Source organism: Littorina saxatilis, linkage group LG12 (genome assembly GCF_037325665.1).
Source record: "Littorina saxatilis isolate snail1 linkage group LG12, US_GU_Lsax_2.0, whole genome shotgun sequence".
Classification (NCBI taxonomy): Eukaryota; Metazoa; Mollusca; class Gastropoda; order Littorinimorpha; family Littorinidae; genus Littorina; species Littorina saxatilis.
Genome location: NC_090256.1, coordinates 81345037 through 81350234, shown reverse-complemented (window position 1 = coordinate 81350234; position 5198 = coordinate 81345037).

The following is a 5198-nucleotide window of genomic DNA, read 5'->3' as shown; positions in this document are numbered from 1 at the left end:
TCATTAAAAATCTGAAAATTGTAAAAAAAATATGTTTTTTATAAAACGATCCAAATTTACGTTTATCTTATTCTCCATCATTTGCTGATTCCAAAAACATATAAATATGTTATATTCGGATTAAAAACAAGCTCTGAAAATTAAATATATAAAAATTATTATCAAAATTAAATTTTCCAAATCAATTTAAAAACACTTTCATCTTATTCCTTGTCGGTTCCTGATTCCAAAAACATATAGATATGATATGTTTGGATTAAAAACACGCTCAGAAAGTTAAAACGAAGAGAGGTACAGAAAAGCGTGCTATCCTTCCCAGCGCAACTACTACCCCGCTCTTCTTGTCAATTTCACTGCCTATGCCGTGAGCGGTGGACTGACGATGCTACGAGTATACGGTCTTGCTGCGTTGCATTGCGTTCAGTTTCATTCTGTGAGTTCGACAGCTACTTGACTGAATGTATTTTCGCCTTACGCGACTTGTTTTTTTTTTTTTTCTCACCAATATGTCAGACAGTGGTACATGGTACCTGTGACGAGAGGACTTCCTTGGGACCAGCTGAAAGTGTCCCTTTATTGCAGGTGACCTTTAATTTGAGGGACACTTTGTATATATGAATCGTGCATGGGACAGCACAAAGTGTCCTTCATTGAGAGAGTGTTATCTCATCGGAGGAGCTGGGCTTACGGTACCACTGTATTGTCTTGTACACATGAAAACCGACTGATCATTGGGTAAATGTCAGTGTAAATACCCTGTGTTGTGACTCGCATGAAACATTACTATTTCATCAAAAAGATTGAGATTATTCTGTGTCTAATTTACGTGCAACTCACAAATGCCTGCCTGCGTAAAATATATCAATGCTGATGCCTGCTGAAAAACTGTAAAAATACAGTTGCACTTTTTACTTGTACATACTGTACATATGAAGAAGGATCAGATGTCAGTGCTTCTTCTGATATTTATTTATTGAAGGCGTGAAACATCAAAACCTTGGCGTTTTTCAAGTGAGAACAGGTACCAGTGACTGTTGCACCATTCTGCATTTGCTGTGATTGTTTCATTTCATTCCTTGGTTGTTGTTTTTGTGTCGGCAAGACTATGAGATTCATGTACGTCCAAACGTGTTGTGGTCCAAGTAAAAATCTATTTATTGACAAGAATGTGATGTCTGTTGCTTGAACTTGTTTGCAATGTACTTACGTTACTAGTGATGAATAATGTAAAAAAAAATTGGTTGGCTTTGCACTGTGTTCTTTTAATGAATTGAATGGGTTTTTTAAATTGATTTTAATTATTGTTTTTATAGGAAATAACAGACTAGGATGTTCTTAGCAAGCTCCGCCTACATTCCAGAAGTAATCAAAGGAAACATAATCAGACTAATTCTCTAACCAATCTCATTTTGTCACACAAGATTAATTTTCTAATCAATCTCATTTGTCACACAATAACATATTGGTGTTATACGAGTACCCATCAATAAGAATTCATCTGCCCCGTTGCTTTAAGAATAAGGTCTTCGTTTTAGAACATCTTAACAAAATACAGAAGCACTTAGCCCAGTTTGAGACATTGCAAACGACAAGAAGAAGAAGACATTGCTAAAATCTTGATGAGAATAACAGCAAAGTTATTCAGAGCATGTCCATGGCTCAGTCGGTAGCTCACTGACTTTATAACCTTTGTTTGCCTCTTATTGTACATGTAGGGAAAAGGATGTGTCATTGACATTTGACATTGTGCCCCAATTTGGAATTTAAAGTTACTACAGTAGCAGGAAGAGGACTAGAGCTCGGCTGTGCTAGGCGGATTCTTTAAACCGATTGGCCTTTTTCTTGTCTTTTTTTCTGTTGTTCATTGCACATTTTTTCCAGAAGTGTGACATGGCAGTCATCACTTTCATCATTGCCTGTTACTCTTTATCCTTCCATCTATATTTGAATGGATTTTTTCTTCCAAGTACAATGAAAGTCGAAATATTTTCAAACTAATTCACGCTTTATACTTGATGTTTTACCTCGATTTCGTTTTTTGACAGTCTTAAAGGGTCATTCATTCATAGTTCCTCTTTTATTCATTGCTCAACATTTTTCACTTTAAGAATCAAATCTGTCTCTGTTACTCAGTTTTAAAAGACAGCTTGTTAACAGTTTTTGCTACTTACATGTCATGAAAGTGTTAACCCTTTGAGTAACCAAGGCTTCTTTTACTTTTAACAAGTTTGTCTTTTTCTGTCACAGCCTTCCATTGTGTGAAACTGAAAGAACAAATTAAATTTGAAATTTAATTGATTATGATGGTACATGTGGTAGCTTTTTAACAATTTCCAGTACATTTTAGCTTTGTTTTAATTCTTGAAATTGAAGGGGAAAGTGTAAGTGGAATGATTAAAATCTACCTTTCAAGGTGTGTACAGAATTGAGAGATCATGCAGTAGGTATTTTGGAGAAAAACTTTAGTTTCAGGGACTAGGATACTTTCACAGGCATAAATAGCTTTCTTACAAAGCCAGCCGTGCCAAAAATGTTATAGGTCAGGCATGTCGTACTTGCGATCTGACAATCAATTGGAACCACAGGAGCTTGTATCAAAGCTCTGGTTGATCGAAGTATCCTACTTCTGTATCCTACTGTAGTATTACTGCATGTACTAGCAATAAAGGAGTTGAATACTTCAATAGACCAGCGTTTCGATACAAGCTCCTCTGATTTGAACCATGAAAAATATCATCATATGCATCATCACTCATTTTGTATGACAAATTTCCCAATGTGTTCTACCTTCAGATCAGGACATTTGCATTTGGGTAGCAATTTGATGCAGTCATACATGTACTTCATTTTCACATTGTAGTTTTATCATTATTGTTTGTTCCCCCCGCGGGTTAGGGGGAAGAATTTACCCGATGCTCCCCAGCATGTCGTAAGAGGCGACTAACGGATTCTGTTTCTCCTTTTACCCTTGTTAAGTGTTTCTTGTATAGAATATAGTCAATGTTTGTAAAGATTTTAGTCAAGCAGTACCGTACTTTCCGGGTCATAAGGCGCGACTTTTTTCCTCGAGTTTGACCCCTGCGTCTTGTATAACGAAGCGCCTAATCCGTGTATGAAATACGAAAAAAATCAAAGAGACCGCCTGAGTACCAGTCAAACAACTTGTGATAATGCATGTTTCAGCTACTAGGTACTACCCTGGCCAAGTTTCCTCTCAAGACATCAAAGAGACCGCCCCATAAATTAAACTCGGTCACTGACCCCGGTGCAGGAAGTGTTTCCTCTCTCAGATCTATGACAGGGGAACCACCTCTCATAGCAAAAACTGGGTCATTGACCCCTGGGAAGAAGGTCAGTGTCTAAACAAGGCAACCCAGCTATCACAATGGACCTGCCTTTGATCTCGCGGCACACACAGAGCACACATATTTCCACTCTGTATTCTTCCTTTGATGTGCGGCTTATTTTCATTCTTCCACCGTTTGTTACCGGTATACTTTTTTAATTTTGGTGCGCCCTATCGGCCCCCTGCGCCCAATGGGTGACTGGATTACAATTTTTTTTAGCGCCTTGTAACCCGGAAAATACGGTATGTAAGAAATGTTAAGTCCTTTGTACTGGAAACTTGCATTCTCCCAGTAAGGTAATACATTGTACTACGTTGCAAGCCCCTGGAGCAAATTTTTGATTAGTGCTTTTGTGAACAAGAAACAATTGACAAGTGGCTCTATCCCATCTCCCCCCTTTCCCCGTCGCGATATAACCTTGAACGGTTGAAAACGACGTTAAACACCAAATAAAGAAAGAAAGAATCATTATTGTTTGTAGCTGCAGATTGAAACGGACGAATTTTGAACACAGAATAATCAGAGTAGACAATGGTTTGCATTCCTTTCAAAATGTTGTGTATTCAAAGGAGGTGAAGGGTATCTGTAGAAAAGCATTAGGGGTTAAAACCAAATTAGATTAAGTTATATTTGTTCTGGACTGCTGCTTTCATATTCTTTTATCCTTTCTTGTGTAAAACAAAGAAAAGCTGTCTGTCAAAAAGTGCATGGAATAAAAACCAAACAAAGAAAGGCCATGAAACGTTTAATTATTGACAACACAAAATATTTACAATAATGTAAACGTTCCCCAAACTAATTTTTCTTGATTTTTGGACGTTAAGCAATATAAGATTTTTTGTTTAATGTAAATGCACAGGTTTTACTTATGTTTCAGCCCTACATGAGTAATACTAAATACGGTGTTCACGTTTGTAAGAAACATGCTTGGAAGCCGAGTGCAGTTTCTCATCTTTTGGTCTTATTTTTTAATTCCAGTTTCATTTCTTACTTCGTTGCTGTATTATAAGTGACATCACAAGTTTGTTGACTCTGTGCTTTCAGATTGAATAAAGCTGCTCACCGGATCACTACCTTTGTTCAGACTTGTGTTTCAGGACATTGGGTTTGCATCTGTTGGCTATTTATATACAATGCTCAGCTGCACGAGCAGGATGGAATACTAGTTACTTTTCTCTCTCTCTCTCTCTCTCTCTCTCTCTCTCTTTCACACACACACATAAAACTGGATTTAACTGATACACATACAAACACAGGGAAATAGATGTTAACTTTTATGTACCAGTATCAGTCATTTGTACAAGCAAATACCAATTCCTGTTCTATTTTTTCTTTCACATCTCCTTCCCCCTCTCTTCCTTCCCTCTCTCTCTCACACACACGGACAGGCAAGATTAAATAAGTCTTCTTCTTCTGCGTTCGTGGGCTGAAACTCCCATGTACACTCATGTTTTTTGCACGAGTGGAACTTTACGTGTATGACTGTTTTTTACCCCGCCATTTAGGCAGCCATACGCCGTTTTCGGAGGAAGCATGCTGGGTATTTTCGTGTTTCTATAAACCACCGAACTCTGACATGGATTACAGGATCTTTTTCGTGCACACTTGGTCTTGTGCTTGCGTGTTCGGACACCGAGGAGAGTCTGCACACAAAGTTGACTCTGAGAAATAAAATCTCTCACCGAACGTGGGGACGAACTCACGCTGACAGCGGCCAACTAGATACAAATCCAGCGCGCTACCGACCGAGCTACATCCCCGCCAGATTAAATAAGTTACTTTACTACTTTCTCTTTCATCTCTCTCTCTCTCTCTCTCTCTCTCTCTCTGACACACACACAGACACACAGA